At 36.7% G+C, this 12,121-nt stretch overlaps 1 pseudogene; it reads right to left on the minus strand.

The window, feature by feature from the left end:
• Positions 1-5,203: 5,203 nt before the first annotated feature.
• LOC102883720 lies at positions 5,204-6,564 on the minus strand (annotated as a pseudogene).
• Between the last annotated feature and the right edge of the window lie 5,557 nt (positions 6,565-12,121).

Consider the following 12,121-nt stretch of genomic DNA (forward strand, 5'->3'; position numbering starts at 1 on the left):
TTAAAAAAAAATTAAAGTAAGTCTTTAGTATTTAGAATTCGCTTGATAAAATGGGATTCCTACAGGCTCCCAGTTAAGATAGTTAATATGACTCAATGTAAAGGAATTGATTGAGAAAACAGGGCTTTCCAAAAGATTAAAACTTAGTACAGTATATAAAACCTTATGAATAAAGGGATGATTATCCTGATTGCTTCTCCATTTGACAGCCTAAGTTTGCCTGTTATTATACATGGAAAAAATAAATGGTGCCTTATATTGGATGACTACAACATTAATGCTGTGACACACATCCCTTAAGACCCCGTACCCAACATCCAATGTTATTAAAATTCCCGATTCTCTTCAACCAACAACCTGTAAATATTTTCTTATAGATTTGGCTAATATGTTGTGTTTAATGGTTGTTCAATGCTTCTTAGCTGTAGTTTGCCTTCACCTCCTTTTCCAGGTTCCCTACAGGGCACATTCACAGCTATGCCATCACACACATGGTAAGATCTGCAAAAGATCCTCCTTTGTCCAGGAACACAGGTATGACATTACATTGAGGATATCCTCTTCCAAGGAAATTCATTTGAAATTCATTGGACATGTCATCCAACATCCTTTATTCCTTTTCGGGTTCTGGTGGTAAACATATTCCTCCTTTACAAATTTTACTTCTAAATTAAAAACAATAGGCATTCTTGTTAGTGCCCTCACAACTCCTTCACTCTCAAGTCTTTGACAACCTCTTCTTAGGCATCCTGGGGTCTCGGTTCCACTTATAATGGCCATAAGTTGCCCATGGGTGTTTAATGCAAGAAACTGCTCCTCTTGACCTTGTGCTATAAAACAACAAAAGGCCAGCTACTTACTGGGCTTCCTTGAAAACAGAGGCTCTCACAGAACCTGAGCCTGTGACCCTCGATACCCAGATGCCTATTATGCTTTGGGTAATGGAAAGAGCACCCCATAAGCCTGGCATGGCCACCAAGTCTTCTTTAAGAAAAGATGGATCCAAAGGGCCTTTTGGTATAGTCCATCTGCAGGAGAGGGTAGCATCTCCTGTCCTCAGTCCTTTGCCAAATGTCATATTGCTGCAAGAGTCACTCCTCCCTTAGACCCCCTTTGGCTGCCTAGGGAGCCCCTTGGGATTAACTGAGCGAGCAGCAATGGGAGTTTGTGGACAATACAAGTGGCACTACTAACCGTCATATGTGATGGAACTCGGTGGAATGTGCTACTTTCCATTAGTCAGGATATCCCTAATAAGGGATGGGACCCAAACAACAGCATTCTTGGGCAAATTTCAGGCAGTCATCTTAGCACTGGATGCCCTGGCCAGCAAATGACCCCATCTTCATATTTACTATAAACTGCTGGGTCATTGCCTAGAAGTCATTCCCTGCCAGGTAAAAGAACCCTGGGAATCTCTTACTTCTAAATTGAATCCTACTCCACAGGGTCAGCCCCTCACCAGCCACTCCTCACAACCAATGAGCCTTAAGGTCAGTTTCTCCCACTGATGTGCAAACAGCAACCAAGGCTCAACTACAAGAGGAGGGCACACACTACCCCTTCAAGAGAAACACTAGGAGCACCTATGTCACTAAGACCCACAGCACATCTACTACATAAAGCCACTCTACTAAGACTGGGAGACTGAGCAGTCCTACCTAATACATGGAAACAAATACAGGAAAGCAGTCAAAATATTAGAAGAACTTCTTTAAGAAGAAGAAGGGATCTGAGAAAAACGGCGTAGATGATAGAGGCTCTGTTCATTCCTTCTGTCAAAGTTGTGGTGGAAACAAGGAGCAGCAGCAAGAAAAAATCACTTGGGATCTTGATGAACAAGCCATACAGCTAGGGAGAAATCCAAGAAAGCACCCTGCAAAGGCAGAAGGTATGACGGGGCAAGGATGCGGGGCTGCCCAGTATTGAGAGGCTGAGACAGAGGCAGTGGCAGTGGCAGACACCTCTTAAAAGGACCATATTCACAAGCAGATTTTCGCAGTGACGAACCTGCTCACCCTGAGCACCAGCACCAATTCGGCTGCACGCAAGGGACACCAGAGACTTAGAGGGAAACATTGTTGGAGTGAGGGCTGAGGCAAGACTGGCTTCGTACAGATATGCTGGTGGTATCTATTGCTCCCTGATGATCCCTCCTTTCTACCAGTGCACCTGACACTGTGCCGCCATTGCCATGACATCATCAAACTGAATAACAGAGGTCACTCTGCTCAGAAGATTCCCTGAAACTCCACTTCCCCCAACTCGTGGCCCCACCCAAGCCACGTTCAGGTATATCCTCAGCAAGTCAGGCACTCCTTGCTGAGCAGCTCCTAGACTCACACTGGAGGAAACTGGCCTCAGTTTCTGGTGTGGCCTTGTGAGGCAACTATAAGCATAGCATCTGTGCATTGCTTGCTGAATCTTAACAGGTGGCCCCAGAGGGGCACAGGCTTGGGCTAAATTTGGCCTGCAGCTGAACTGCTCTCAGGACTGTGCCACTGGACATCTACCATGCAAAGCCACTCTAATAAGACCTGGAGACGTAGGAGCTTTGCTTAGTACATAGAAACAAACATAGAAAGGCAGGCAAAGATGCAGAAACCAAATGAGAGAACATAACAGAGATCCAGGAATAATGGAGTCAAGCAATCTAACAGATACAGAGTTCAAAACACTGATTATAAAGATGCTCAGTGAACTTTTGGGAAGTGTAGATGAATTCAGTGAGAACTTCAACGAAGAGATAAAAACATAAAAATGGAAATGGAAATTATAAAAGGGAACCAGTCAGAAAGTAAGAACACATTATCTGAGATAAGAAGTATATTAAATGGAATAAACAAAGGAATAAACAAAGTGAATAAAGAAAAGGATCAAATGCCCTATGAAGAGGATGTGAAAGCCAAGGACACACAATCAGAATGACAAGAGATAAGATGACAAGACTATAAAAATAATTTAAGGAGCATATGGGATACTATTAAGGATCCAAATATCCATCTGATCGCCGTAACTGAAGAAAATCAAGATGTTAAACAGCTGTTTGAAGAAATAATGATGGAAAATTTCCTTAACCTGGTGAAAGAAATGAACAGAAAACCCCAGGAAGTTCAGAAAATTCCAAAAATCAGGAATCCAAAGAGGCCCCCACCAAGACACATCATAACTGAAATGCCAAAGGTTAAATACAAAGAAAGAATATTAAAAGCAGCAAGAGAAAAACAGTTAATTATTTATAAGAGAACACTCATAAGACTGGTAGCTGATTTCTCAAAAGAAACTATGCAGGACAGAAGGTCTTGGCAAGAAATATTAGACAGGATGAAGACCCAGATCTACAACCAAGGATACTTTATCCTGCAAAGCTATCATTTAGAGTTGAAGGACAGATGAAGAACTTCCCAGACAAAAATAAGCTAAAGGAATGTATCACCACCAAGCCAGTATTGCAGGAAATGTTGGAGAAACTTCTTTAAGAAGAAAAAACATGTATCAAAAACAGAAATAAAGAATAGTAATCAAAAACAGACTCAGAAATATAGTGGAGAATCTGGTAATGGACAGAGGGGAGGGGTGTTGGGGGCTGGGAGAATGGGGTAAAGGGTTAAAGAAGTACAAATTAGTAGTTCATGGATGGTCATGAGAATGGAGAGCATGGCATAGGGAATGCAGTTAGCATTAATATGATGGCTAGGTGGAGGGCCAGAGGAGGGAGGAAGTAATGGGGGGAGGGGATCATTTTATGAGCTATATAGATCTCGAACCAATGTACTGTATGCTTGAAATTAATTTAAATAGATACAGTTTTATAAAAGTAAACATAAAAAAGAAGAAAAAAGATAAAAAAACATAAATAAAATGGCAATAACTACATACCTATCAATAATTACTTTAAATGAAAATGGATTAAATGTTCTAATCAAAAGATAGGGTGGCTAAATGGATAAGAAAACAAGACCCATACATATGCTGCCTACAAGAGACTTGCTTCAGCTTGAAAGACACTCAGACTGAAAGTAAAGGGATGGAAAAAGACATTTTATGATAAAGGAAACAAACAAATGAAAATCTGGAGTAGCAATTCTTATACCAGATAAAATAGACTTTAAAACAAAGACTATAGCAAAAGACAAAGAACCTAGTAATCTCACTTCTGGATATTTATTTGAAGAAACCCAAAATACTACTTTGAAGAGACACATGAATCCATATGTTCATTGTAGCATATTTACAATAGCTAAGATATGGAGGCAACCTGGGCGTTCATCAATAAATGAATAGATAAAGAGAAGGTGGTACATATATACAATGGAATATTATTCAGCCGTAAAAAAGAATGAAATCTTGCCATCTGCAATAACATGGACCTAGAGGCTATTTTGCTGAGTAGAATAAGTCAAGCAGAGAAAGGCAAATGCCATATGGTTTCATTTACATGTGGAATCTAAAGAACAAAATAAACAAAACAGAAATAAACTCATAGATACAGAGAACATTTTAATGGTTGCCAAATAAGAGGGAAGTTGGAAATTGAGTGAAAAGGAGAAGGGATTAATAAGTACAAATTGGCACTTACAAAACAGTCATGGGGCCATAAAGTATAGCATAAGGAATATAGTCAATAATATTGTAATAAGTATGTATGGTGTCAGATGAGTACTAGATTTATTAGGATGATCATTTCATAAGTTATTTAAATGTTGTATAAATCACCATGTTGTACACCTGAAACTAATATTATATTGTATGCCAATGTGTTTGAAAAAATTAAAAATTATTTAAAACTATAGAGAAATTTTTTAAAAATAAAAATAAAATGTTTGTTTGATGCTGGATCCTTTGCATCAATATATAAATTTTAGGATCAGCTTGTCAATTTCTTCAAGAAAGCTTGCTGGGATTTATATGGGGATAGCATTGAATCTATAGATCAGTTTGAGGAATGTTAACATCTTAACAATATTGAGTGTCCCAATTCATGAACATGGGATGTCTCTCCACTTAGATCTTTAATTTTCCTCAGCAATATTTTGTAGTTTTCATGTACAAATCATATACATTTTTGTTAAATTTATTCTCAAGTATTTTATTATTGTGAATTGAATTTCTCTTAGCATCACTTTCAAATTGTTTATTGCTATTACATAGAAATGCAAGTGCTTTTTGTATATTGATCTTGTATCTTGAGAATTTGCTGAACTCATAGGTTTTTTGTGTGGATTTTTTTAAAGGGTGGTATACCAAGAATAATTTTGGTATCTTTTACAGGTAAGAGGCTCATCAGTGGTTCTATTATGCCACAGTGAACGAGGTATACAATCTGTTCAACTGTTCCACTACTTGTATAGTTGGTCACAGCCCATATAACTTCCTTTTGTGTCTTAAAGTATGCCTTAGAGAGAAAGCCAATGAAGAATGGAACTAATCCATGATTCATGACTTGCTGTATCTGGTCCTGGTGGTCAACTATGATGTTTGACATTGTCCATGTAGCTTTCTCCTGAATATTGGTTCTGGAGTTCATTAGCAGGCTGGGGAAGATGGCAATGCTCCTGCATCTATTATAACCTGAGTCTGTTCATCTGTCCCAGTGACAATATTTCCTATGGCTCTTAGTGTGGGAGTCACAATTGTCAATTCAGTAGCTCCTAGGAGCTTCACAAATTGGAGCACAACTCCTGTTTTCATGACCATTTCAATTCGTTCATTTGGACCATCAGTAAGGTAGGAAATGGCCCAGAAGCTATCTGCTAATACCTCTGGATCATCGTGATGCAGAAGACGAACTAAAGTAGGAAGAACTTGCTCAACAACATCTAACAGGGGTGCAGGATTCCTATTGTGACTAAAGTTTGAAAGTGTCCAGGTAAGATTATGTAAGTAAACACATTCTAAAGATGACATATCAGGAACTGCAAGGAGAGCCGACAGTGGGTCAACTGCATCCTACTTGATAACCAAGTCTCGGAAAACTGAACCATCACCTGCAATGTTTCCTAGAGCCCATACGACTTGTTCATTGATGTGAGCATGGATTGATGCCAAAAGAGAAGTGAATGCTGGTTTAGCACCTCCATCTACTACAGTCTTCGTCTGTTCTGATGTTCTGGAAGCAATGTTAGTAAGGGGCCAAGTAGATTCAAACTGAATGGGACTACAATCAGTTCTGCCAAAGAAGGACACAAATTTTGGAATCAAACCAGCCCAGATTATGTTGTCAAAGAGTGGCCGTTTTTCCCTAGAAAGCAGTTTCCTAGCAGCTTGAGTAGCTTGGAGTTGTCTTTCCAAATTGCTGCTATTTGCAACAATTGCCTTTGACAATGTCCTCAACAAACCAATTTACAATGCCCTGGTTGTTGCAGTTTTCCTGCATTGGAGAAGTAGCATCATCAGGAAACAAGCTTACATTTCTCCTTTTCGGCATCTGGTCATCCTTCTTAGCTTTCCTAAGCTCCACATTAACATCTATTGGTGCCACCTCATTTCTATACTGTCTTTCCCTTTGTTCTTAAATCTGTTGAGGGCGGCAGCTGGTGAATTAGCATTCTTGTTGGTGGACATGGTTATGAGACAAGGGGAGAAAGCTAAACAGCCAGCTTAGGCTTTCACAGAAGACGGTGTGAGGGCACACAGGCTGCAGGTCGCCTACTCCAAAAACATCCACCACGGATCAGACTGAAGACGTTGTGCATGTGTGAATCAAAAAAAAAAAAATCCTCTGTATAGTTGCCTGCAAATAAAAGGCAGTTTCACATATTTTCCAATCTGGATGTCTTCTGTTTATTTTTCTTGCATGATTACACTGGCTAAAACCTCTAGTTTAATGTTAAATAGAAGTGGTGAGAGTAGACATTCTTGCCTTATTATCAATTTTATCTTTAACCATTAAGTATGATGTTAGCTGTAGGTTTTTGTAGATGCCTTTGATGAGGTTGAAGAGGTACCCTTCTATTCCAGGTGTGTTGAGCTTTATCAAGAAGGGATGTTGGATTTTTGTAAAATACTTTGTTGAAATGATCATGTGTTTGTGTCCTTTATTCTATTAATATAGTACATTATATTTATTTTCATATGTTAAAGCATCCTTGCATTATAGGAATAATCGTACTTAATTATGGAATATAATCCTTTTTATATACTACTGCATTCTGTGTGCTAGTGTTTTGTTGAGGAGTTTTATATCTATATTCATAAGAGATGTTCTGCAGTTTTATTTTCTTGTGATATCTTTTCCTGACTTTGGCATCAGGCAAATACTGGCCTCATAAAATGAGAGGAGAAATGTTCCCTCCTGTATTTTCTGGAAGAATTTGTGAAGGATCAATATTATTTATTCCTTAAATATTGCTAGAAATCACTAGTGAAGCCATATAAATTTGAGTTTTTCTTTGTAGGATGATTTTAAAGTACTAATTTCTTTTTTTTTTTTTAAACAATAATGAATTTTATTTAGGCACACACAGAACTAACATGAACACCATTTACCACATCTCCAGTATCTCTCCATAAATTAAAGGTAGAAAAAGCTTTCACATGATATTTTATAGAGCTCTTTGTAAGGGCTAGAAAAATACATACTTAAAGTGCTGATTGATATAGTAGACATCTGTGATATTGCTTGACTGCCACCGTCTCTTCTCCTGAGAAGCCCCTCACTCTTCTAGTCCCTGCTCCTAGGCCCTGACCCTTATACCTCGCTACAGGGCCACCTGTTTCTATCCACTGGGAACAGCTGGTGGGGCAGGGAAGAGGCCTGTTTTTCCATCAAGATTTGTGAACTTGAAAGCCAAGTATAGGCCAGTCCCTTTAAAGAGGCAAAAGAAATTGTCAGTAGCTATATTTCCCACACATGGAATAGGCTAGGCTATATGTAGTGCAAGAGAATAAAGCCAACACGTTGAGAGAAGCAGAGATGAAAGAGAAGAGAGTCTTGGCTCCATTCACACCCTTAGTCTCTATGGTTCTTGGTCCAACTGTGTCCTGCTCCAACTGTGGTTTGGGTGGTCAACATTCTCCTGGCTTTGGAAAACTAATTGCCCTATATGTTTAAGTTCATTTGAAGTGGTTTTCCTTCACTTATAATCAACATTTTCTCTTGTAAATTATTAAACTATGTAATATAGATGATAATAATAGCAAATCAAAATCTGCAGAACTGCATGCTAAAAACAGATTTTGTTTTGTTTTTAAATTAATTGGAGTGACATTGGTTAATAAAATTATATAGATTTCAAGTGTATAGTTCTATAATACATCATATTTATTGCATTGTGTATTCACAACCCAAAGTCAAACCTCCTTCTATCACCATATATTTCACTCCCTTTATCATTTTCAACCTCCCCCACAATGCCTTTTCCCTCTGGTAACCACCATATTGTTGTCTGTGTCTATGAGTTTTTGTTTGTCTTGTTTGTTTGTTGCTTTCAGTTTTATATTCCACATATCAGAGAAATGACATATATCAGAGAAATCAGAGAACTCATATGGTTCTTGACTTTTCCAACTTATTTCACTTTGCATGATATTCTCAAGATCCATCCATGTTGTCACAAATGGCAATATTTCATCTTTTCTTTGGGCGAGTATTATTCCATTGTATATATGTACCATATCTTTATCCAATCACCTATCGATGATGTATTTTTATTTCCATGTCTTGGCCACTGTGAATAATGCTGCAATGAACATTCAGGCACAGATATCTTTACGAATAAGTGTTTTCAAATTTTGGGGGTAGACATCCAGAAAAGGGATTGCTGGGTCATATAGTAACTCTATTCTTAATTTTTTGAGGAATCTCCACCCTGTTTTCCAGAGTGGCTGTACCAATTTACATTCCCACCAACAGTGTAGGGTTCCTTTTTCCTTACAACATCTCCAACACTTGTTATTATTTGTCTTGTTGATAATGGCAATTCTAACAGGTGTGAGGTGATACCTCATTGTGGTTTTGATTTGCATTTCCTTAACAGTTAGTGGAGTTGAGCATCTTTTCACATATATCTTGGCCACTTGTATGTCTTTTTGGGTGAAGTGTCTGTTTAGGTCCTCTGCTCATTTTTAAATTGGGCTAATCTTAGCTATTGTTGAGTCGTATGAGTTCTTTATATATTTTTGGATATTAACCACTTATCGTAGGTTGCTTACAGATACCTTCTTCCATTTGACTAGCTGCCTTTTGTTTCTTTTGCTAAGCAGAAGGCTTTTAGTTTAAGATAGTTTCATTCATTTATCTATATGCTTTTACTTCCTCTGCCTTTGAGGTCAAATTCACAAAATCCTCTCTAAGACCAATGTCCAAAAATTTAGTACCTATGTTTTTTTCCATAAAGTTTACTGTTTCAGTCCTTATATTTAGGCCTTTGATCCATTTTGAGTTAATTTTGTTCATGGTGATAAATAGAAGTCTAGTTTCATTCTTTTGCACGTGGCTTTCAATTTTTCCAGTACCATTTATTGAAGAGGTTTTCTTTTCTACACTGTATGTTTTTGGTCTTTTGTTAAAATTATTTGCCCATTTATATGTGGATTTATTTCTGGGCTCTCAATTCTTTTCTATTGGTCTGTTTGTCTGTTTTTCTGCCAATACCATGCTGTTTTTATTATTGTAGATTTGTAGTATAATTTGAAGCCAGTGAGTGTGATACCTCCGTCCTTGTTCCTTTTTCTCAGGATGGCTTTGGCTATTCCCTTTTGTGGTTCCATACAAATCTGAATTTTTTGTTGTTGTTCTATATTTTTTTAAATGCCATTGGGATTTTGATGGGGATTTCATTAACTCTTGTATTGCTTTGGGTAATATGGCCATTTTAACTATGTTGATTCTTCCAATCCTTTAGCATGGAATATCTTTTTATTTCTTTGTGTCTTCTTCAGTTTCTTTTAATAACATAGTTTTCAGTGTATAGGCCCTTCATATTCTGTGTTAACTTTATTCCTAGGTATTTAATTCTTTTTGTTGCAATTTTTTTTATTTCTTTTTCTGAAATTTCATTGTTAATATATAAGAATGCAATGGATTTTTGTACATTGATTTTGTATCCTGCAACTTTACTATATTTGTTTATTGTTTCTAATAGTTTTTTGATGGAGTCTTTATGGTTTTTTATATAGAGAATCATGTCTGCAATTTTACTTCTTCATTCTCAGTTTGGATGCCTTTTTCTTATTTTTTCTTGCTGGATTGTTCTGGCTAGGAGTTCCAGTACCTAATGTTGAATAACAGTGGTAAGAATGGGCATTCTTGTCTTATTCCTGATCTCAGAGGAAAAGCTGTCAGTTTTTCATCTTTGAGTATGATATTGGCTGAGGTTTGTCATGTATAGACTTTATTATATTGAGGTCCTTTTCTTTTATGCCCATTTTATTGCATGTTTCAATCAAAAATGGATGCTTTATGTTGTCAAATGCTTTTTCTGCATCTATTGATATAATTATATGATCTTTATCCTTTATTTTGTTCATGTGATGTATCACACTGGTTGATTTGTATATGTTGAACCATCCTTGCACCACTGGAATGAATGCCACTTGATTGTAATGCATTATATTTTTAATGTATTGTATTCTATTTGTTAGTATTTTGTTTAGAATTTTTGCATCTGTATTCATCAGAGATATTGGTCTGAATGTGTGTGTGTGTGTGTGTGTGTGTGTGTGTGTGTGTGTGTGTGTTTGCCAAGTTTTGATATCAGGGTAATGTTGCCTCTTCCTCAATATTTTGAAAGATTTTAAGAAGGATAGGTATTAAATCTTCTTTGAATGTTTGATAGAATTCACTTGTGAAGCCATCTGGTCCTGGACTTTTACTTTTGGGGAGGTTTTTAATGATTGTTTCAATTTCCATACTGTTGATTGGTCTATTTAGATTCTCCAGTTCTTTGTGATTCAGTCTAGGAAAGTTGTATCCTTCTAAGTACTTGTCCATTTCTTCTAGGTTATTAAATTTGGTGTTATATACTTTTTCATAGTATTCTTGTATGATCCCTTGTATTTCTGTGGTGTCCATCATAACTTCTCTTTCATTTCTGATTTTTTTTTTAGTTTCTTCTTTTTTCTTAGTAAGTCTAGTCAGAGATTTGTCAATTTTATTAATCTTTGTAAAGAACTAGCTCTTTGTTACATTAATTTTTCTATTTCCTTTTTGTTTTCAGTTTCATTTAATTCTGCTCTATTTTTTTCCTTCTGCTGACTTTGGGCTTCATTTGTTCTTTTCCTAATTTTTTAAGATGGACTGTTAGGTCGTTTATTAGGGATTTTTCTTGTTTCTTGAGATAGGCTTTTATTAGTAACACTTTGCTGCATCCAAAAAGTTTTGATATGTCGTGTGTGTGTGTGTGTGTGTGTGTGTGTGTGTGTGTGTGTGTTTTCCCAGAATAAAATATAGCTTTATTATGACATAGGAAAGCCATTAAGTGAGGGGGAAGAGTCAAACAGTTCCTCAAAACAATAGGTGAAAGAGAAGTGTTAACATCTTGGTAATTAAATCCACAGCACGATCATTGGAATCTTTTTCTTACAATTTTTGTTTTCAGTTATAGCAAATTCAACAGTCACTTCAATGGTCAAAAAACAGCAATTTCACACATTCTCATTTGTCTCTATCTTTTGATTTTTCTTTTTATCTCTTCTTTTATCTAGTTATTCTTTAGTATCACATGGTTTAATCTCCAAATATTTGTGGTTTTTCCCACATTCTTTTTGCTGTTGATTTCCAATTTCAAAGTATTGTGGTTAGAAAATATGCTTGGTATGATTTCAGTCTTATTCAATTTTTTGAGGCTAGTTTTGTGTCCCAACATGTTTTATGTGCACTAGAAAAAAAAATGTATAATCTTATGTTCTAGAATGAAAGGCTCTGTAAACGTCAATTATGTCCATTTAGTCTTTAAAGCTGATATTTCCTTATTTATTTTCTGTTTGAAGGATCTATCCATAGCTGTAAATAGGGGTATTTAGGTCTCCTACTATAATTGTGTTTTTGTTAGTTTCTCCCTTTAGTTTTGTTAGTAGTTGCTTTATATATTTTGGTGCTCCCTGATTTGATACATATATAAATGTTATGTCTTCTTGGTCTGGCTATTGGGAAGGTGCTGCAGTGGGACCAACTGGAAAG

This window comes from Pteropus alecto, unplaced genomic scaffold, assembly GCF_000325575.1.
Source record: "Pteropus alecto unplaced genomic scaffold, ASM32557v1 scaffold233, whole genome shotgun sequence".
Lineage (NCBI taxonomy): Eukaryota > Metazoa > Chordata > Mammalia > Chiroptera > Pteropodidae > Pteropus > Pteropus alecto.